Source organism: Cebus imitator, unplaced genomic scaffold, assembly GCF_001604975.1.
Source record: "Cebus imitator isolate Cc_AM_T3 unplaced genomic scaffold, Cebus_imitator-1.0 Scaffold36, whole genome shotgun sequence".
In the NCBI taxonomy this organism is placed as follows: domain Eukaryota; kingdom Metazoa; phylum Chordata; class Mammalia; order Primates; family Cebidae; genus Cebus; species Cebus imitator.
Window position 1 is genome coordinate 5,736,894 of NW_016107351.1, and position 23,100 is coordinate 5,759,993.

General features: G+C 55.0%; 1 protein-coding gene across 11 annotated transcripts in view; it reads right to left on the reverse strand.

Moving 5' to 3' along the window:
- Window positions 1-23,100, reverse strand: part of SEPTIN9 (septin 9) — a 211,982-nt gene that overhangs the window by 34,481 nt on the left and 154,401 nt on the right. The window contains exon 1 of one of the 11 annotated variants that reach the window (XM_017525034.2): window positions 21,517-21,537. The exons of 5 other annotated variants lie outside the window; for them this stretch is intronic. The gene's annotated coding sequence lies outside the window, so the exon portion shown is untranslated. Of the gene's footprint in view, window positions 1-470; window positions 669-11,968; window positions 12,190-14,494; window positions 14,724-15,018; window positions 15,241-21,516; window positions 21,538-23,100 lie in introns of those variants that run through there. 5 more of the 11 variants (XM_037737233.1, XM_017525036.2, XM_017525038.2 and 2 more) reach the window with 5 other exon arrangements.

Consider the following 23,100-nt stretch of genomic DNA (forward strand, 5'->3'; position numbering starts at 1 on the left):
CCGGCAAAGGGGATTTCATAACTGAGACACTGCCAGGGGCTTGGTAGAAGTCCCTGAATGTACCAGACCCAGCCCTGACCCCCATGGAGCTCAGACAGGCACTAAAAGGTACAGGGGCCAAGCTGAGCATCAGAGGGGCGCTGACCCCAGGGCTGACCGGAGCACCGCACTCTACAGTTTACAAATGGCTCCCATTTACTTGATCGAATCTTAGCCTCTCCTGTGAGGACTTCCTTAGATTCTCTGTTCCCTAAAGTAATCAGTTGTGCTTTTGAAATCAGATCAAAGTAATAAAACTATAGTAACAGCGTGTTCTCATGAACACTGGGATATTGGCTGGGTCAAGGAGGGAGCCCCCAGGTCTCCCGCGCTGCCCCATCCCTGTACCCTCCGGCCCGGCCCACCCTCCATACTTCCTGCCTCTCCTCTTTCTCCTCCTCCCGAGGATCCAGGGCCTGGGGTTAACCTACTGTGGGACTCAAACGGTGACTTCCAGGAAGGAATGCCAGCTTCCTCCTTCCACCCGGTATGGAACCCTGGCTCGCTCACGGTCACGCAGCCACCGCAGGCAGCAGCCGGAACCTGCAAGCTCCCAGGGTGGAAGCCTGTCCCCTCCCAGGCCCCTTCCAGCCCGAACTAAGGGAAGGAGCCACATTCATATGGTAATTTCTCCCAGGGCTGGGAGGGGGAAGGGGCCTGGCCCGGGCCTTCCAGAGGCTGCGCCCACAGGGCTTTCCAAGCCGGCTGGGCTCCTGGGCTGCAACCCGGAGCAGCGGCCACAGACTGCAGCGCAAACTGCCCACCGGCTGGCTGGGGAGTGGGCACCCAGATGCGGGCCTGGGCGGGGGTCTTCGCTTTACAGGCTGGTGGTTTAAAGCGACAATGGACACACATTTGTGTTAGTTTACTCGTGTGTGTGTGTGTGTGTGTGTGTGTGTGTGTGTGTGTGTGTGTGTGTGATGTGTTACACAGTCCAGAAACAGTGCTCCCCCAAGACCTCAGCCCTGGGAGACCTGTGGCCACCCTCACCTGGGGGCCTCAGCCCTTCCATCCTCCCCAGGAAGGTCTGGATTAAAAGTCACTTCCCCCAGCCTCAGCCCAGCCCCCTACCAGGGTGAGTTACACCAAGCTCACCCTCTCCCTCCCCTCCTGCTTCCCCTCTCACACTGTAACTAGCTGCAAGGAGTTCACCCACCCGTGCCTGCCAATCCACTGCAGAAAACACGCAGGAACCTTGCACTTCCCCCTTCTGACTTGTTCTGGGCTCCAACAGGCAAAGGAAACTAGAATTCAGAAGCCAGGACCCAGCTGCAGGCCCCCGGGGCCACTCTGCATCCCCACCCCACCCCCACCCATCCCTGCATTGAGTCAATGTCCATTCATCCATGGAGCAAGGCCTGGACTCAAGATGAACCAAAGGGCGCCTTGGCCTCCTGGGGCTCACGGCGGCCTGTGCTGGCGAGAGCAACCTCAGAGAACAGCAGAGAAACAGGCTGCTACAAGGACTCACGGCGCCTGGCTGGCCAAGCACAGCAATGCAGCCCTACCTGGGTCCCTCAGCAGACACAGGGCTTAAAGGCTGGTTGGCTAAATCACATGACCTTGCAATTACCCAAGAGAAATGAAAACATGTTCGCACAAAAACCTGTAGACCGGCACTCACTGCAACATTCTTCACACTAGCCAAGAAACAGACACAACCAAAACGTCCATCAGCAGATGAAGAGATACACAGTGTGGTCTATCTATGATGGAATATCATTCAGCCACGAAAAAGAATGAAGCACCAATACATGCCACAATTCGGATGAGTGAAAGGAGAAAATATTCTACCAAGTGAAAGGAGACAGAAATTGTAGGATTCCATTTATACAAACGATCTAGAACAGGTAAATTCATAGAGACCAAAGCAGATGAGCGGTGGCTAGGGGCTGACAGCCAGGAGTTGGGAATGGGGACTGGCCACTAATGGGGACAGGGTCGCTTTTGGAAATGATGAAAGGTGCTGGGATTAATGGTGATGCGTATAAAACTGTGATAGTGAATTTTCTGTGTCAACTGGCCTGGGCTATGGGGCACCAAGGTATTTGGTCAAACACTATTCTGAGTGTGTCCGTGAGGGTGTTTTTGGGTGAATTTAACATGTAACCTTTTTACTTTTTAGAAAGAAAAAAAAGTTCAGCTCACTGCCAGCACTCACTTAATTTTACGTAAACAGCCTCTTTGAGGCTGAAGCAAATCTGACTGATGTTCTACGTGAAAATTAAATGTAAAAACTGGCCAAGCACGGTGGCTCACATCTGTAATCCCAGCACTTTGGGAAGCTGACACGGGCGGATCACTTGAGGTCAGGAGTTCGAGACCAGCTTGGTCAACCTGGTGAAACACTGTCTCACTAAAAACACAAAAAATTAGCCAGCAGTGGTGGCAGGCACCTTGTAATCCCAGCAACTTGGGAGGCTGAGACTGGAGAATCCTTGAACCTGGGAGGCAGAGGTTGCAGTGGGCCGAGATCGTGCCACTGCCCTCCAGCTGGGGCAAGAGAGAGATTCTGTCTCAAAAAAACAAAAAAAAGAATGTTTTAAAAAACCAAACTGTTCCTGCAGTTATTTCTAAGTAAAACATCAGAATCATCAGAATCATCTTTTTCAGAAAAATCAGATTCATCTAATGAATCTTCAGGCAACAACTGTGAGAACAGTGTTTACGTCGCTCGTAGGGAGGCTGTGCTCTCTAGGATTTGACATTTTCAGCGACTGAGAATTGATTATGATGATGACCATGATTACTTGAGATGGGGTCTTGCTCTGTCGCCCAGGCTGGAATGCAGTGATCTCGGCTCACTGCAACCTCCTCCTTCTGGGTTCAAGCCATTCTCCTGCCTCAGCCTCAAGGGTAGCTGGGATTACAGGCTTACTCCACCATGCCCAGCTAATTTTTGTATTTTTTAGTAGAGATGAGTTTCATCATGTTGGCCAGGCTGGTCTTGAAATCCTGACCTCAGGTGACCCACCAGCCTCAGCCTCCCAAAGTGCTAGGATTACAGGCATGAGCCGCCATGCCCAGCTGATAATTACTGGTTTTTTTAAAAATGGAAATACCACTAGTAAAAATGGGATGCTGTAAACAGAATGATGTCTTTTGTTCCTGAAGTCGATATCCTAGAGAGATGTGAAAATAATCATAAAAGCAAGATATTTCCCGGCAACGTTACCTCAGGGTGAATGCTGCAGCCGGGAACGCTGCTGGTGAGTATTCCTGGGCAAATTCTCAGGGAAAATGGGATAAAGGGTGCAGTCAGGAGCCCGGGTGAAGCAGACGGGGTGCCCTGGTGTGGGTGGGCCTCACCTGATCAGTTGAAGGCGGCAGGGTTTGAATGCATGCTCCAAGATACAGTGCCTTGATATAGTGAATATTTTCAGCTGAAGGAAAAGAAATGGCAGGTCCAAGAAGGACTGGCTGACCTGCCCCTTCTCTGAAGTAGATCATAAGCCCCTCACGCCAGAGGCGCCCTCCCTACACCCAGTGGTAAGGAAGAGCCTCATCGCCAGAGCTGGAGGATCTGAGAGGGGCCCCAGTATGCAGGCCTTGCTGAGACCCCCCGGGCTCACTACTCAGCTCATCCTCTGTTGCTCTGTCACAGTTTCCCACGCCTTTCCACTCTTCATCAAACCCAGCATAAAAACCCTCAGGCCTAGGCCGGGCACAGCAGCTCACACTTGTAATCCCAGCACGTTGGAAGGCCGAGGCAGCAAGATCACTTAAGGTCAGGAGTTCAAGAACAGCCTGACCAACATGGTGAAACCCCAACCCTACTAAAAATATAAAAATTAGCCAGGTGTGGTGGTACACGCCTATAATCCCAGTTACTCAGGAGGCTGAGGCATGAGAATGGCTTGAACCCAGGAGGCAGAAGTTGTAGTGAGCTGAGATCATGCCACTGCATTCCAGCCTGGGCAACAGAGCAAGACTCCGTCTCGAAAAAACAAATAAATCAAATAAACAAAAACCGCTCAGGCCTAGGCTGGGCACAGTGGCTCACGCCTGTAGTCCCAACACTTTGGGAGGCCAAGGCAGGAGGACTGCTTGAGCCCAGGAGTTTGAGACCAGCCCAGGCAACACAGTGGACCCTGTCTCTACAAAAAATGAAAAATTAGGGCCAGGAGAGGTGGCTCACACCTGTAATCCCAGCACTTTGGGAGGTCAAGGCGGGCAGATCATGAGCTCAGGAGTTCGAGACTAGTGTGACCAACATGGTGAAACCCCATCTCTACTAAAAATACAAAAATTAGCTGGGCATGGTGGTGGGCGCCTGTAATCCCAGCCATTCAGGAGGCTGAGGCAGGAGAATCACTTGAACCCAGGAGGCAGAGGTTGCAGTGAGCCAAGATCGTGCCACTGCACTCCAGCCTGGGTGACAGAGCAAGACTCCGTCTCAAAATGAATAAATTAATTAAATAAAAATTAAAAAGTAGCCAGGCATGGTGGCACATGCCTGTAGTTCCAGCTACTTGGGAGGCTGAGCTGGGACTCAGAGTGAGTGCAGGGCAGCTGGGTCCCAGCTTGAGCCCGGGAAGTCAAGGCTGCAGTGAGCCGTGATCGAGTGAGACCTTGTCTCAAAACAAAAAAACGAAACAAAACAAAAACCGCCCAGGCTCACAGTTTCGCTGGGTCTTCATTTCCTCATGAAGGCTCCGTGGCAAATAAAACTTATTTTAATTGTTATGCGTACTTCCTGTTCGTCTCTCTGTCAGTCTAATTTACATGGTCCTGGCCAATGAACCAAAAACCAGTAGAAGAAAAGGGTTTTGCTTTTCTCCGATTTCGTTCTGTTCGCGCCTTTGTAATTTTGTGACCAGGGCCTGCAGGTCTGAATAAGACACAGAGCTGGAGTGGCAGCGAATTCTTCCTGCTGAGCCCTCCAGCCTGGAACACCAGTGTTCCTTCTCCCGCCTTCGGACTCGAACGGACACCTGGCTCTCCTGGGTCTCTGCCTTCAGGTGGGCACCAGAGCCACAGCCTGTGTCTCCAGCCTGCTCATTTACTCCGTGAATCTCAGCACTTGCCAGTCTCCATAATGAGGTGAGCCAACACCTCACAATAATAAATCTCTTTATCTGCACACAAGTACACCCCTTCTCCCGGTGGCTTCTCTGGATGAGCCTAATACAATCACTTTGTGACTACAGCAAAACCACTGAACTGTATACTTAAAAAAGTCAATGTCACGGTATGTGAATTCTGTCTCCATAAAGCTATCACTTCAACAGCAACCAGAAGCCGGTGAGCCCCGAGCACTCCTCTGCAAACGAGAGCAGGGACAGCGTCGTCCTTGCCCTCGGATGTCCCCAGCCTCCAGCCCGGATCTAAGAACACTTTCATGTGCCCCCTCCTTCAATTCTGTAGCCCAAGGGCGGGGGCATCCTCAGCCTGTACCTTCTCCATCTACTCCGCACGCTCTCCTCACACCAGCCAATGGATCTCCCCATGGATTTTTATTTTATGTTTTTATTTTTTTGAGACAGAGTCATACTCTGTCACCCAGGCTTGAGTGCCGTGGGTGTGATCTCTGCTCACTGCAACCTCCGCCTCCCAGTTTTCAAGTGATTCTCCTGCCTCAGCCCCCCGAGTAGCTGGGATTACAGGCACGCACCACCACACCCAGCTAATTTTTATATTTTTAGTAGAAATGGGGTTTCACCATGTTGGCCAGGCTGGTCTCGAACTCCTGATCTCAGGTGATCCACTCACCTGGACCTCTCAAAGTACTGGGATTACAGGCATGAACCACTGCACCCGGCCTCCCTACAGATTTTTAAAAGGGCCCTGGGTGACAGACTGAGATCTGTTAAGTCACAGAATGACCCTTTTAAATAAAGAAGGAAGCCATAAACCTCCACTTAAACGGAGTGGGGGACGGCAACAGAAACACAGCCAGTCTCTCACTCAACTCGTCCCCAAGGTCTCTGGGCAGGGGGGACAAGAAGGGAAAATCTGCCTCCCAAGACACCCCACTCAGCACCCCAGTCCCCACACGCAAGACGCAGCCGTGCATAGCGGCTGCAGTGAGGACCCCAGCCTGGCAGGCCCCCACATCCCCCGCTGAGGGCTCCAGGGGCCGGGGCTGCTCAACAGGACCATAGGAAATGACCGAAGGAGCCCTAAGCTGCTGGGGTGGCCCCCGGGGTTTCCTGGGCCATCTCTGGTGGGACCCACTCCAAATCTGGAAGAGGCCCAAGCCCTCTCCTTCCCCATATCCCAAACCCCAATCAAACCAGCTAGGAGCCTTGGTGGACAAGAAGAAAATTCAATTAAGCCCCTCTTTGCCGGCTGACATGGGCCCCAGAGGGAGAGGGGCCCCTGGGTGGCTCAAGCTTAATAATAACTTCAGCACTTGGCTGTCTTTCTTCCCCAGCAGTCCTCGGGGAGCCTCATGGTGAGGTGCGAGGAGCCAGCCAAGCATGGCACACACGAGGTAGGGGCCTTCCCTCACTCCCAACCTGCAGACACCGGGGCCCCTCAGGGGACCGGTCTCCCATCCCTGAGCCATGTTTCCCCCACCGGCCTCTCAGCTGGGAACAGAGAAGGAGCTAATACTGCTTAGCCAGATGTAGAAACTGAGGCACGCACAGAGCGGTCATGAGTGATATGGTTTGGACACTGTCCCCTCCAAATCTCATGTAGAAATATGATGCCTGATGTTGGAGGTGGGGCCTGGAGGGGGTGTTTGGGTCATGGGGGAGGATCCCTGATGGGTGGCTTGGTGTCCTCCCCATGGTCATGAGGTCCAGGAGATCAGACTGCCATAAAGAGTCTCGCCATGGTGACATGCCATTTCCCCCGTCCTCTTCTACCGTTAGGAAGAGCTTCCAGGGGCCTCCCCAGAGCAGACGCTGATGCCACTTGTACAGCCTGCAGAGCCGGGAGCCAAATAATCCCCAGCCTTGGGTATTCCTTTATAGCAACTCGAAATGGACAAACACAGTGTGTTACTGTCTCTTTCTGGACCCCACAAGGTGCCTGGCAGGGGATGTGCACTGGGGAGATGGCAACTCTGAGGTCCTCACAGACCGGGCCCGGGGCTTGCCCACAGCTGTATCTCAGCACCTTGATATTACTGAGCAGATACCCAAAAGCCCTGCTGGGTGAGTGCGCAAGTGAATGGTAAAGATAGAGGAGGCTGGTGGTGCTCGGGAAAGGTCCCAGGAGTCTGGGGAGGTGGGACTGGGCAGTTCAGGTCAACAGCTAACCCTGGGGAAGGCTGGGAGGCAGCCAGGACGCTTGGAAGGATGGGAAAGGACAGCCGAGGGACTTTATGCAAGTGGCCTCACTCTTCCCAGGAGGGCGGGAAGCAGGAAGTAGGCATGAGACCAAAGAGTGCCAGGTGGGAGTGGCGCTCAGGTGGCCCGAGGAGCGGGTGCAGGCTCAGCAAGGCTGGTGGTAGGGCTGGTGGCAGGGCTGGTGGTGCCATGTGTGGGCCCGACCCTGGCCCCGTTCACTGCCTCCACCTCCTGGATGCATGGGCCTGTGGCCCCCAAGGCCCTCCTTTGCCCCCATGCCACCTCTCCAGGCTCCACTTCCCAAAGCCAAGCGGTTTTCTCACTCCCATCCCTCCCGTTGCCCCTACATCTAAGCTGACCTCCTCCCAGAGCTCTGGTGACATTCACATTGAGATGTGAATTTGGCACATCTCAAATTCCTGGGCCACAAAGCCTTTGCAGAGTCTCTGCCTTCCTGGGGCACTCCTTCTTAGAGCTGGGTGTGTACTTATCTCACTGGATCAGAAGCTTCAGGAAGGCCCGTCTTGCACCTCCTGCCCCCCACTTCCCGCCCGCCACTCAGCCCACAGCTGCCATGCGGTTGCGCCTTGGCAGCCACCACAGCCGGTAACACACACTTAGCACTTCAGTGTCCAGGTTCCATGCTGAGCCTCTTCCGTTTCATCTCCGTTTGTCCCCATGATGGCCCCTGATGTGGTAACCATCATTATCCATTTTTCAGACAAAAGGTCGAGGATCAGAGAGGAAAGTGAGGTCTGAAGCCACGTGGTTCGTAACAGGCATATGGACCCGGCAGCCCCTCTACCCACAAGCGAGGCTCCTCCCTGTCCACAGACCTCACTGAGGTTTTAGAGCCTGAGGCCAGTGAGTCTCCAATGAGCATGAGGATGGTGGCGGTGCCGGGGCTGGAACAAGGCAGGGGCCTCTGGAATCACAGTCCCAGATTCAGGACGCTGCCCTGGCTGGGAACCTGGCTCCAGCCCACCCGGGACCCCTTTCCACCCCAAGTCCTGCACTGGGCTGTGTCGGGGGGTGCTGAATGAGGAGGGATGATGAACAGGGTATAAAGCGACTCCGGCAGGTAGGTTTCAGCTGGAAGCTTGCAACATTCCTGGTGAGCAGGAAAACACCAGGGGAAGAGGTTACAACCCTCAGACGGGCTCACTGGCGACTGTCCCTCAGCCTTCTCATCGGGACAGGCAGAAAATCCAGCCTCCCTTCAGGGCGAGTCCAGGGGGGACTTGCAGTACAAAGCCAGGCCAAAGGCCGAGGCTGTATAGATATGAGCAGGTGACCCTGTGCCACCGGGTGCCCTCTGTGCCAGGCCCTGTGCCACCATCCCCATCTCACTGAGCCTCCGGGAGGTGAGGCGACCAGCCAAGGCACACAGCCCTGGGGGCAAGGCTGGACCCAGGTGTGTCTGATTCTAGAATTCAAGAGGACGGACAGAGGAGTCTGAGCCCCCAGAGACCTCAGCGATGGCTTAGTGCGTCAGGACAGCCCGGCTGGCTCCTGCAGCTTCACTCAGCTGTGCACTCCCTCAGTCACCTGGGGCCCCAGTGCTGGTCACTGACACTGAGACCTGGCTCTGGCGACCCAGTGCTGGTCCCTGAGATCTGGTACCGGCCGTGGGGGCCTGTTCCTGGCTGTGGCATCTGGTGCTGGTCACTGAGATCTTGGCTGTGCATACCCGGTGCTGGTCCCTGAGATCTGGTACTGGCTGTGGGGCCCCATCCCTGACTGCAGGGACTCAGTATTGTCTGTGGGGTCTGTCCCTGGCTGCGGAGAGCTGGTACTGGCTGTGGGGCCCGACCCTGGCCATGGGGGCCTGGTGCTGGAGGACCCTGACAGCGAAACCACAGAAGCAACGGGTAACGGTCCATTAGCAGAGAGTGTGGCCTGCCTGGCTGTAGCACCTCCCTCCGCTCTGTGCCCTCTCTCACCACAAAGCCTGGTGCAGGTAATGAAGCCAACAGCTGGAGAATCGGGAGGAGGACGCACACCGTACCTGCTCCTTGTGCATGTCCCTGCGCCCAGGGTGGCTGAGACCCCCTGCTCCTCCTCCAGGGTTCTCCGAGCCAGGTCTGCGCTGTTCTGCCCCTCCTCGGCTCCCACCCGCCCAGCCCCCCAGCTACAGACAGCAGCGATTCTCCCTCTCACTCAATGGGGCCACTGTCCAGCCCATCATTAGTCTTCACGGCTGGCAGATGATGCCGGCCACAGGCAGCATTTCCTCTGGTCCCAGCACACAAGGCACAAAAGACACCATCCTGCCCCAAGACCCTCCTAGTCACATGGCACATGGGAAGCGGGGTGGGAGTCTTCTAGGGCAGTCCCCTGCCCCCAGGGACAGCATGTTCAAATCCCCCAGGAAATGCTGTTCTTTGGCCCTTTTTCTTAAAAACCCTCCAAGGAGACCTCGTGCAGAGCATGCAGGAAGAATGGAGATTCTTGTGAGACTCTCGGGCTAGCCTCCCAGAAACCACAAAATATTTGGATAAAAGTTGAAAATCTGCAGTCACACAATGCTGACCATTCATTCATTCAAACACTCGTTGAGCAAGCACCTATGACGTCCAGAAACTCAGGACGGGGATCGATAAGACACAATCCTCCTGTCAGTTCCAGTGAGAGAGAGATGGCACCATCATCCCCGCCCGCTGGGGGCCCCCTTGGAGAAGGCACCCAGGTTCAGGGCCCAAGCTGACTAGTGGACGTGCCCCTTGGAGGGGGCACCCAGGTTCAGGGCCCAATCTGCTTAGTGGTTGTGCCCCTTGGAGGGGGCGCCCAGGTTCAGGGCCCAACCTGTTTAGTCGATGTGCCCCTTGGAGGGGGCACCCCAGTTCAGGGCCCAACCTGCTTAGTGGACGTGCCCCTTGGAGGCGGCACCCAGGTTCAGGGCCCAATCTGCCTAGTAGACATGCCCCACCATGTCCGTGAATCTCCTGGTCCTGTGGTGGCCCCTGGAACAAAGGCTGAGAGAGAAGAGACAAGGATGTGGTGGAGGGAGGATGCCCATGCACAGTCATGTGGACACTGGCAAGGTTGACTCTTCAGTGACCGTTTAGATGACCAAGTCACCCGGCACCTGGAGCCTGGCACCCACAGAGCAGGGCGGGACAGCATGCCCTGCCGGGAGCACAGGCCTGAGAAGAGGGTGCTGCCAGCCAGGCTGGATGGGACAGAGAGTGAAGGGCCCCTTTCCCGAAGACCATGCAGAGGTCGGGGGTCAGTGTCAGCAACCCCATCAGTGTCAGCCCCCCAAGGCCTAGCCAGAGTTGGGGTTCCAAGAGCACCCAGGAGCCAGGATCTCACAGGGGGTGTCCCCCACCCCTAACTTCGGGACAGTGACAAATCTGGAGTGCTTCTGCCCGTGATCCAACTACTGAACCCAAATGAAAACACTGACAAATTGCATTTAGTGTCATTTATATGGAAAGGAGGGAAAAAAAAAAAAAAAAAAAAGCAAACTGCATTTAGGCTGGCTGGCCAGGGGAGGGCAGAGGGGCCAGCACCTCTGCCATTCTTTGGGCCCTTTGCACTGACCACCACCCCCAGCAAAACCAAGGCCTGGCACCGCCCCGAGAAATCAGCCCTGGAGTCAGCTGGAGTGAGGCAGCTCCTCCAGGCAGATCACTAACTCTGCTGTGATGGTTCTAGCAGGGAACCCAGATCAGGCCACAGCAGCTCAGTGCCTGCAGAAGGCCCCGGCCTCTGGGTGTTAAGTTCTCTCTTCCGCAGCCCCTCAGCCCCCGGTGGGCAATGTATGATTCCCACTGTGGATAAAAGAGAGGGCCCAATCTGCTTAGTGGACATGCCCCTTGGAGGAGGCGCCCAGGTTCAGGGCCCAACCTGCTTAGTGGATGTGCCCCTTGGAGGGTTGCGAGCTACACCACGGGCCTTCCTTCTGCTGAGCTTGGGTCTCTTTTGGGCCACACCTCAGCCCAAAAGAGACCCAAGAAGGAGAAGCAAAAGAGAGGAGGAAGAGGCTGAGCTGTGGCAAGTTTGAACAGCCAGCCTGGGGGCGCCGAGGTGGGGAGGGTTCCCATTGCTGCCCTGTGCCCTGAAGCAAGGCTCCCATGAGCCCCCGGCAGCCAGCTGGGCAGGCACGGGCCAGGGTGCCAAGCGTGCCAGGACCTCCGCCGCTTCCTGGGTGGGAGTGAGAGGGACCCTCAACGGGCCTGTAATTAGACCCCCGCCTTCCCAGCCAATTCCTCATCAAACAAGCTCACACGAAGAGCGGACTGGGCATGGCCACCACCTCGGGAGCACTTCTGGGAAAGCTTCCCAAGGCTCTGCAGAGCTCCAGGAACAGGCCCCTACCTGTCCGGGAACTGCGCCCGTGCTCAAGCAACAAATCAAAGCTCGGCGCTGGAAGGCAGAACCGGGAACAGAGTCCCCGCCAAGGGCCACAAGGCCCTCAGGAAGCCTCTTCCTCCAAGAGTGGCTGCGGGAAGCTGGGAGCCACCAGGGTCATCAGCCCCCAGGTCTTCCCAAAGCCAGGTGGTATCAATGCCCTACACTAAGGTGAGGGCTGCAGAGAGGGGCCAGCGGGGAGGAGCGCCCCCCCAGCTCACCCCGCCCATTGACCCTACTCTCAAGCATTGAAATAAAGCCGTCTTCCCCCACCCTCAGCCAGGGAGAGAGGGCGGAAGCCCCAACATCCGGGGTGTATGGGAAAGGCTTACATGTACCGAGGAGCCAGATAACGGAAGCTGCTGACGGTGCTGACGCGCGTCTTAAAGGGGCCTTGGGACCTTTGACACCAGCAGGGAAGCCGAACACTGCCCCAGGCCTGGGGGGCAGGGAGGGGGGCTCCTAAAGACAGGGGAGCCCCTCCTGTGGAAGTGCCTCGCATGGTCTGATAAGAGCAGCTCGGACCAGCTGTGGCACAACAGGAAGTCGGGAGGATACGGTGGCCCCGGAGGCTGGGCAGGGCTGGGAGTGGTCAACCCAGAGACGCTGGTTGCCCAAGTGGGTCTAGGGCTTCTGGGCTGAAAGTCCTTGTGGAGCCTGTCCTTCAAGCCCAGGACAGTGGACCTGGGGTTCAGAGGACAGACCCCAGGCCCAGACAACGCTTTATTTTCATTTTATTTATTTATTTATTTTTTTGAGGCAGAGTCTTGCTCCTGTCATCCAGGCTGGATGCCATGGCACAAGCTCAGCTCACTGCAATCTCCGCCTCCCGGATTCAAAGAATTCTCCTGCCTCAACCTCCCGAGTAGCTGGGATTACAGGCATGTGCCACCATGCCCGGCTAATTTTATTATATTTATAGTAGAGACAATACAATAGGGTTTCGCCATGTTGGCCAGGATGGTCTCAAACTCCTGACCTTGTGATCCTCCCGCCTTGGCCTCCCAAAGTGTTGGGATTATAGGTGCGATCCACCGCGCCCAGTGGGCAAGGCCATTTTTGACATGGAATGCTGGTCTGACCACAGTGCTTGATGGCTCTGCCCGCAACTATGCCGTCGTCTTCCATGAAGACAGGGCTCTCAGGGCAGAAGTCACATCTTCTAACCCCAGAGTGCCCCACGCCACCCCCTATACGCACACAGAGGGTCCTCCCCACCTCCAGCTGAATTGGCCCCATCACCATCACCATGACAGCCTACAGGGGCCGGGGCGGTGGGAACGCACACAAAGCGGTCAATTCAATCGTGTCTCAGGCGCCCCGACCCAGAAATGACCAGGGGACAGTAGGGGCGGGCCGGGGTCAGCAGCAACTCAGGTCCCCACAGCCAGGCATTAAGAAAGGCAAGCTACACCACGGGCCTTCCTTCTGCCGAGCTTGGGTCTCTTTTAGGCCACACCTCAGCCCAAAAGAGACCCAAGAAAGAGAAGCAAGAATCCCACCTTTCCAACGAGGACTCACATGTGGGAAGCTAAGCAAACACCTTCCTCCTTTTCCTGAAAAGGAGTTCCTGGGGCTGCCGCAGGGCTTGGCCAAAGAGAATGAAGACATTCATGGAAACACACGAGGCCCCATTAAGTTTCAAGGCCAGGCAGCAATGAATGGAGGAGGAAACCCACAGCATTATTAGGGAATGGGGCCTCTTTCTGCTTCCTCCTCTTCTAATGGGTTTCCCCGTGTGGGATCCAAACCCAATTCCAACTCGACCCTGGTCCAGCAGGTGCTGTCCCCACAGCCCAGAACAGACCTGCCAGAAAACTACTGTTCAACCTGCTTCCGGGAGGCACATTTTTCCCCAGGAAAACAAATCCAAACTTATCTTAGATAAGCAGAGAGCTGTTCCCCAAACCTCTGACCAGAACACAGAAGATTTCATGTCAAAAAGCAAAGAGAGAGGGGCCAGGAATGAAGGGCAGCAGGCTGGAGGCTGAGGCAGTCCCCAGAGTCAGTGGGATGGAGTTTTGGGCGCAGATGGCATTGCCTGCAGAGCTCCTCGCCCCTCCCTGCTTTCCAGGGACCACCCTCTGTTGGCTGCATGACTTTAGTCTGTGGGGTTCTCCCAGCATGAAAAGTCCCCCTGAAAGCAGGTCCTTTTGGGAGCTCCCTCAGCCCCTGCTCACTGATATGCCTCTGTACGGCGGACACCCTGCACGCCATTCTTGAGAAGCAGAGCACACGCATCCCAGCCAAGCCAGCAGCAGCCTCCTCCTCGCTCCCCCCGGGAACGCCCGCACATCCCCAGCACATCCAGGAATCCTGCGCTGCAGAGCGGCTCCCCGGATCCCAGTGCCGGTGCCGCCGGGAGCGTGGGTTACTGCATTTCTATCGTTGAAATTATCTCTAGCCTCCAGCCAGTCTTGGGGAGCCCGAAGGGGTGATAACTTCAGCAGAGTGATCTTAGAGAAAGTGGTGGCCAATTCGCCTTTCTTCCTGGCCCTCCTGGAAGCCAGGGAAACCCCTTGCAAAAGAGAAACAAGTTCCAAGACACTCCCGGCAGGAGGAGAACCGAGGCGCTCAGCTTAGCTGGCCAAATATTTACAAAGAGATAGCTGTGACCACACAAAGCCCTATTCTTCTATTTCGAGGCCGAAAATCTGGTCCCCGCGTGGAGACTGAGCTCCCTGCCACCCCTCTCCTGGGGACCCCGCTCAGTCCTGCCGCCTGAGGCCTGGGCTCGGGGACAGCGTGGCTCCCGGCCCCACCACCGTGGCCATCGGGGGCCCGCCTCTCGGCCGCACCACCTGAGAGCCCCCCGGCCAGTGGTACAAGGCTGGGAAGAACAAAGGAGCAGGACTCACCCCAGCAGCGGAACGTCGGGCTGCGCTGGCCGCGCTGAGAGCCTCGGCCCGCCCACCGGGTCACATGGCTCAGAGCCCAGCAGAGGATCAAAGGGGCTTTGTGGCTGCGGAACAAGGAGCCTCCCAGAGCGTGGGGCAGAGGTAGGGAGGGACCTTGACTGCCTGGGAAGGGAGGCTCGGTGGGGAATTGCTCCAAGGGGGCAGGGAGAGGGGAGCAAGGAGGAGAGGGGGCCCGGTGCAGCAGTAACCTGGGGACACCGGAGGGACCCCAAGGAGCCACCACTCGCTAAAGGAAAGTGACAGGGTCCCTGGGAAGAGCCAGGGGGAGCTGCCAGGAAGAAGAGCGGGGAAGAAGCTCCCAAAGACCTCTGGCCACCATCCTTGCCTTTGTCCCTGCATTTGCCAAAGCCCGTGCCCGTAAGGAGCCCCCTCCTCTCAGCCAGGTCCTGACACTGACCTGGACGCCCTCTCTCCCTGTGCCCCACCCCGATGACCCCCCCCTTCCCAGGTGCTCCCCCTCCTACCTGCTCAGACATCCCCACACCTGGGCTCTCAGAGAGCATGGCCAGCCATCCCAGAATGCCATTCATACCTGCAGCCAGGCTGGAACACAGCCACCTGGGTTTGTCCCGTCTACCCCACGTGCTTGCTGGCTAGGACCTCGGAAGGGAGAAGGAGCCGGAGAGGAGGGGCAGGTGATGAGGCCGCAGCTCACCCTGAGCTCTTCTTCCCAGACCTCTGGGCTCAGATCCGATCTAGCTCCTGCCTCTCCAGCCTCCCCAGCCCCTGGGGGACATGGCCAGTCAGTCAGTCTCTTCCTCTCCCCTTCCCTGCAGGCCTGGGATGTGCTGGGACCCAGAGGGGCACAAGCAAGGGGGTCCCCAGAGGAGGGAGCTGACACGATAGGGGCTGGGCCTGGGATCAGCCAGACCCAGCTCAGTGCCACGACCTCTGAACCCCCAAGTGAGTCACTCCCAGCAGGGGCGGGGCCACTCCCACACTAGGAGAGAGTGCCTGGGAGAGGGCTTGCTGGGGGCTGGGAGGGATTCACTCAAGTGGAAGGCAGCCCTTGGTGACACCTTCTGCGGGCCAGGGCTGAATTCTGTAAGCTACGCCCACGGGCAGCTCCTACGGGATCTCGTGTTCACTGGGCTCCACGTCTGCTCACCTTTCCCATCCCATACCCCCACATGTGGCTGGTGGTGACTGAAGCCCCCACGGGACGTGCCACGCTGGCCACACAGGCCGGCCACATCCAGCGGCGCCCCAGCCAGCAGTCACTGGCCTCTAACCCGTCGATTCCCACTCCTCATGGCCAGCGTTACCCCTAAAAGCCTCCTGGTCATTGGGTTTGCCATAAAGGCTTCAGACGGCCGTTCTCCCACAGCCCTCCCTAACCTCACAGTGAGTGGCCATGCGGAGCTGCTGTCACTGCTCTCCAGGTGCTAGGCCAGAGCCAGGGAGTGTCTGGGAAGGGACTTCATCCTGGGAGTCCCCATTCCCCCGAACAGGAGGGAGGCTGGTCAGAGCTGTGGGTTCTGAGTCAAACGCCGAACCCCGAGGCCCCGGGCCCGTCACTCAACCTCTGTGGAATCTGACCTTCCCCATCCGTAAAATGGGTACCACCAACACCAGTCCCCAAAACTACAGCAAGACACACTCAGCATTCAGGGAGAGTAGCCCCAAAGCCTGCTCGGCTGCCCTGTGGTTCAACCCTCCAGCAGAAACGGTACCCAGGCCACAGACGCAACCTTACATATTCCAACAGCCAGAGTAAAAAACGTAAGAACAGGCTGGGCGCAGTGGCTCACACCTGTAATCCCAGCACTTTGCGGGGCCAAGGTGGGTGGATCACCTGAGGTCAGGAGTTCCAAACCAGCCTGGTCAACATGGTGAAACCCTGTCTCTACTAAAAATACAAAAATTAATCAGGCATGGTGGTGGGTGCCTATAATCCCAGCTATTTGGGAGGCTGAAGCAGGAGAACACTTGAACCCAGGAGGCAGAGATTGCAGTGAGCCAAGATCACACCACTGCACTCCAGCCTGGGTGACAGAGTGAAAATCCATCTCAAGGGAAAAAAAAAAATAAGAAATCATTAAAAAAAATAAGAATGGGTGATATTAATTTTAATATCATTCACTTAACAGAGCCCAAAATATTATCAATTCAACATGTAATCAATGTAAAAATGACAGATATTTTACATTCTTTTTTTCCCTTGCTGGGACTCTGAAACCCAGCACGCATTTCACAGACCCGGAGTTGCCACATTTCAAGTGTTCAAAGGCCCCATGCAGCAATTGGCTATCATGCTGGTCAGTGCAGCTCAGATAGTATCAAGTTATTTTATTTTATTTTTTTTTTTGAGACAGAGTTTTGCTCTGTCGCCCAGGCTGGGGTACAATGGCGGGATCTTGGCTCACTGCAACCTCCATCTCCCAAATTCAAGCAATTCTCCTGCCTCAGCCTCTTGAGTAGCTGGGACTACAGGTGCACGCCACTATGCCTGGCTACTTTTTGTATTTTTAGTAGAGACAGGTTTTCACCATGTTGTCCAGGCTGGTCTTGAACTGCTGACCTCAAATGATCTGCCTGCCTTAGCCTCCTGAAGTGCTGGGATTACAGGTGTGAGCCACGGCGCCCGGCCTCAGGTAGTCTCAATTTGATCCTAGGATAACACCAGGTCATTGGAGAGCTGTTGATTTGAACCATATGATTTGAGCCTCCCAGATCATTCTCAGTACCACGTCTACAAGCCACATGTAGAAGATGATAGGACACAGCTTGGTGAAACACACAGCAAGACGCTGGTGAGGCCATAGATCCCGCCATCAGTACCTGCCCCCCGCTTCCCCCCACCGTCGGGGACATTTCACTATCAGAAAGAGCAGAGCTTCTCCTAAGAAATGAATGTGGCCCGGTGTGGTGGCTCATGCCAGTAATCCCAGCATGTTGGAAGGCCGAGGCAGGCAGGTCACCTGAGGCCAAGCGTTCAAGACCAACTTAGCCAACATGGTGAGACACCATCTCTACTAAAAATACAAAAATCAGCTGGGCATGGTGACACATGTCTGTAGTCCCAGCTACTCGGGAGGCTGGGGCAGGAGAATCACTTGAACCTGGGAGAAGGAGGTTGCATTGAGCCAAGATCGCGCCACTGCACTCAAGCCTGGGCAACAGAGCAAGACTTTGCCTCAAAAAAAAAAAAAAGAAAAGAAAAGAATGTGCTAGGCACACGCTAAGTATCTCTTAGATGATTCCAAAGACATCAATTACTGTGACTGCCAACTCACCCACTTCCCTGGGCATGCCTACCCTGCTGCCCAACTCACAGGTGCTCAGGCCAGGATGCACCCCTGACTCAAACGCAGCCTGCCACTGGCTCAAAAGGGAGAGTGAGGCCACCGGAATTTTCCCAGGAGTCTGAAGTCCGGAATGTTTTTGGGTGGAGGGTTCTGAAGCCAGGAGGCCATGCAGACCTGGGGGCTGAGACACTATTTGGGCCATTTGCAAAGAGGGATTCTCAGGCAGTAACCCCAAGGAAGGGGCGAGGGGAGGAGAGGGTGGCACATCCATGCTTCTTCAACTCCTGCCCTTCCAGAGACCTGGATGTTCCACATGCTGGCCTCCCCCAACGGATATCCTTCCAATAAGCAACTCATCGTGTTCATGTTTATTTTAAAGTCACACAGAATTGCATTTATTTAAAAAGAATTTGGAGAGACAGCATTCTGGTGGCTGCCAAGGGCTGGGGAGGGCGGATGGGGAGTGGGTCCTTCATGGCTACAGGGTTTGCTTTTGGGGTGATGAAGAGCTCTGGTGCTGGAGTGATGGTCACACAACACTGCGACTGCACTGGACGTGACTAACGGCAACTTTTATGTTCTGTGCATTTTAGCACAATAAAAAAATATACATTTAAAACGACAGAATTCAATGTGTCCTTTTTTCCTCATGAGCTAGTTTGTTTTCTTGCTTCATATCTTAACATCAAAAGGGCCCTAAGATACACCACAAGCCTCTAGGGTAGGCTTAAGAACTCTCCTTCCCCAGACTGTCACCTTATGTGGCCACAGGGACTCTGCAGATGTAACTGAAGATGGTGAGATGAAGAGATGACCCAAGTGGGCCCCAAATCACAAATGTCCTTTAAGAGGGAGGCAGGCCAGGCATGGTGGCTCACATCTTCAATCCCAGCACTTCGGGAGGCCGAGGCGAGCAGATCACCTGAGGCCAGGAGTTCGAGACCAGCCTGGCCAACATGGCAAAACCTCGTCTCTACTAAAGACACAAAAATTAGCCAGGTGTGGTTGCACATGGCTGTGATCACAGTTACTCGGGAGGCTGAGGCAGGAGACTCACTTGAACCTGGGACGTAGATGGAGGTTGCAGTGAGCTGAGATCATGCCACTGCACTCCAGCCTGGGTGACAGAGCGAGACTTCATCTCAGGAAAAAAAAAAAAAAAAAAAAAAAAAAGAAAAAAATGTGCTAATAAAATCATAAAAAAAAAAAAAAAAAAAAAAAAAAAAAAAAAAAAAAAAAAAAAAAAAAAAAAAAAAAAAAAAAAAAAAAAAAAAAAAAAAAAACAAAAAAAAAAAAAAAAAAAAAAAAAGAGGGAGGCAGAGGGAGATTTGATTGCAGAGGAGGAGGAGGCCGTGTGAGGATGGAGGCAGAGACTGGAGGAATGCAGCCACAAGCCAAGGAACTCCAGCAGCACCCCCAAAGCCGGAAGAGGCAGGAAGGGATTCTGCCAACACCTAGACTTTAGTCTGGTGAGACTGATCTCCATCTTCTCACCCTGGGCACTGTAAGGGAAGAAGGCTCTGTTGCTTTAAGCCACTGAGTTTGTGACAAGCAGTTACAGCGGCAACAGGAAGCGAATGCAGCCCTCAGCCCATTCCTCCGCCCACAGTAACACAAGCGCTTCTCCTGCAGAGGAAGAAACACACACTCGGAGCTGAGCTGAACTCCCTCCAGGCCACACAACCACTGAATGGGACAGGACCCCTTCCCACCCTCTTCGGGGGTCTGTTTTGGATTTTCCAAGGCTGCTGCTCTTAAGATAGTAAGCCTCCCATATCTATAGAGACTAATCTCAAAGCTGAGAAAGTTCCCCCTTCAAGGGGCATCAGAAAGAAAGCCCCAAGGTGTCCACCTGTCTGTGGGCAATGCCCACAGTCCTTCCTGGTGACCCATCCAACAGAAGGGTCACAGGGGAGGAAGCAGCATGGGCCAGCCTGTCCCACAGCAGGGTCCCACTCTGGAAGCCACAGGGGACAGTTGGGGCTCCCAACTCCAACTGAGCCAACTGGGAGAAGAGCCCAGAACAGTCTTGGAGGCTGACACCTGCCAGGAAGTGCGGCGACACCCACATGCTGCTGAAGCATGCAGCATTGCAGCAGCAGAGAGGAGGGGATGTGGCTTCTCAGCTTCCTCCCCACTCCCCGCACACACATGTACATGAACACACACGCACACACACACGTGCACGCATTCATGCACCAGCCCCCAGTTCCCATGTCCTGCACTCTCCCCTGCCAAGCTCCTCGGCCACCACCAAGCCAGGTTGTGAGCACAGGGCTCAGCCTTCCTGCCAACTCTTTTCCAATCCATCTGGGCAACACCCCAGTGGGATGCAGCAGATGCTTCCCATCAAATGCCAAGAACAATATCCCTCCCTCTCCTCTGTGGGCTGGTGGCCGGGCTTCTGCGTGGGGGTTCAGGGGGACAGGCTGAGGGGCAGGAGAATGGTTCTGATAGCTGGTATGATTTGCAGTGATGATGCCCCAAGGCACCCCACATGCCTGCCCACAGACCGACCTCGAGAAGGGGCTGGGAGCACCCAGAGCCCCTGCCATCCTGGGGTGGGCAGGCTGGGGGAACTCCAAGCAGCCCGAGTCAAGGGACCATCCCCAGGCAGGCATGGCAGGACACAGGGGCCTCTGCCCAGGTTCTCTGTAGGCAGCGCAGCTGCTGGGCTGTTTTGGCACATTTGGGTGACATGTTCCTGTTTCTTCTGGTTTCTTCTCACTTGGCCTGGGAGAACGTTCAGGATGCCCCCATCTCAAAGACAAGCAAACCCCCTTCCTTTGGCTCCCCTACCTCCTCAAACTGTGAACTTCCTCCCCATCTCAACAGCCCAGCCTCTTCAAAGTGGGTCTACATTGCGGCTTCCATCTTCCTACCACCCACTCACTTCTTAACCCGCGCCATCTGGTGTCCGCCCATCTCACTATTAACGGAGCTCTTGAAAAAGTCCTCATGGCCAATATCCAGCCCCACCCCATCTGACCTCGAGGGCAGCGCCTGACCCGCAGGAGCCGGTCCTTCTCCCCTCCTTATGCCCTAGCACTGGGGTCTGGATAGCTCCCAGGGGACCCCCTCGCCCCCGGACTTAGTCTCCTGGGGTGACCACACCTCTGTTCCAGCTTCCCAGCTCAGCTGCCTCTCCACAGCTTGCCTCAGTTCTCCCCCTTTGAGCACTGCCCATTTTCTGAGACTCAGGCTCCCATTGGCTGCACCCACCCAAACCCCAGCCCTCTCACCAAGTCCTACTGCTGGCTTCTTCCTGGTGTCTCAAATCAGTCCCTTCCTGCCCACATCCATAAGGTCAGTTTCCGCCCTATGACCACTCCCCTGGACCAGAGGGATTGTCCCACGCCAACACCAACCTCCCATCTCGCTCCCTCCCACCCAGGCAGGGCTCTGCTGGATGACCCCTCCCACTTTATCACTCCTTTTCCCAAACAGCTTCCCAGGCTCTTCTGTTAAAGTAGAAATTCTTCCCTTGCATTCGAGGGCCCCTGCAATCTGGCCAACACACCTTCAAGGCTGAATTCCCACTCCTGTCTAAGGAGCCTACACTCTTCAGCCAGCCCCCACTGTCCCACAAACCCCACCTAAAATCCCCCTTGGTAAATGTCACCCCCTCCAGGGAGCCCTCCTGACATCCTCCATCATATGTGACCAGTACCCCCAGAGTCAGACCCTGACTTGGAGACCTTGAATCTTACTCACCTTTGCCTCTTTTGGGTCTCCTAGGCAGCGAGCCTCAATCTATGTTTGTGGATCTCTGTAGCGGGAGGGCCCATTTCCTCCTTTCTAAGAAATACTCACCCCACCTCCTGTCAAGGTGCAACCTCCACTAGCAAGTACCTTCAACAAGCCTTTTTACTTTTTTCCTTTTTCTTTCTTTTTTTTTTTGAGACGAAGTCTCACTCTGTCACCCAGGCTGGAGTGCAGTGGAGCAGTCTCGGCTTACCGCAACCTCCGCCTCCTGGTTTTTAAGTGATTCTCCTGCCCCAGCCTCCCGCGAAGCTAGGATTACAAGCATGCTACCAGGCCCAAGTTTTTTTTTTTTTTTTTTTTTTTTTTTTTTTAGTAGAGACAGGGTTTCACCATGTTGGCCAGGCTGGTCTCGAACTCCTGGCTTGAAGTGATCTGTTGACCTCACTCTCCCAAAGTGCTGGGATTACAGGTGTGAGCCACCTCACCTGGCCCAACATGCCTTCTTATAACCTTCTTGAAAAGCTATCATTATACCAACAGTGTGTCTTATAAATTGACAATAACTTAAAATGTGACATTTTATTAAAAGTGTGACCTTACTTTTAACTAACAGAGTTGGTTGTGGTGTGCAGCCAGCTCTACTATTCCTGCGTGATGACCACTTTGTAGATTAGCGACGGGCCCAGACCTGCGTCCAGTCCAACCACCCTGTGGCTCCAGCCTCCGTTCCCCTTGAGCCAACATCAAGCATGTCCCAGGGCTGCAAACTCATGGTGGATATAAAACCAGGATCCTCAACACCCAATACAAAACAATGGGGCCCTGCACTGATTTCAGCAGCAACCAGAAACCACGTCTGCCTCCTGCACCGGGGCACCCAGCCCTGTGAGCTCTCTCTCTGGAATAATGAAGAGGTGAGGACCAACAATTGGGAGCTCCAGGCTGCCGACTGGGTGTGATGTTCTGCGACTCCTCAAACCCTTCCATCACCAAAATACGGGCCAAAACAACTGCTGAGCAGCTGAGACGGCAGCATTTTGAGTCCAGCAATAAACAATCTGGTGTTTAGAGGAGACTGAGGCTTTGAGACTCGGGCTGGCGGGAAGATGGTAAGATCAAGGAGTAAGATATTTGTTTGACTTCTGGAAGTAGGTTTGGTCACGCCAGGCGTGGTGGCTCACGCCTGTAATCCCAGTACTTTGGGAGGCCAAGACAGATGGATCACCTGAGGTCAGGAGTTCGAGCCCAACCTGGCCAAGGTGTTGAAACCCTGTCTCTGTTAAAAATACAAAAATTAGCTGGGCACGGTGTCAGGCGCCTATAATCCCAGCTACTTAGGAGGCTGAGACAGGAGAATTGCTTGAACCCAGGAGGCCGAAGTTGCAGTGAGCTGAGACTGCATCACTGCACTCCAGCCTGGGCAACAAACAGCAGAACGCTGTCTCGACAAGAAAAAGAAATAGGTTTGGTGAAAGCAACAGTTCCCAATCCTGGTGACACGTTACCATCCTGGGGGGCGTCCTAAAAATTACAGATAGCCAGCCTGGTGCGGTGGCTCAAGCCTGCAATCCCAGCACTTTGGGAGGCTGAGGC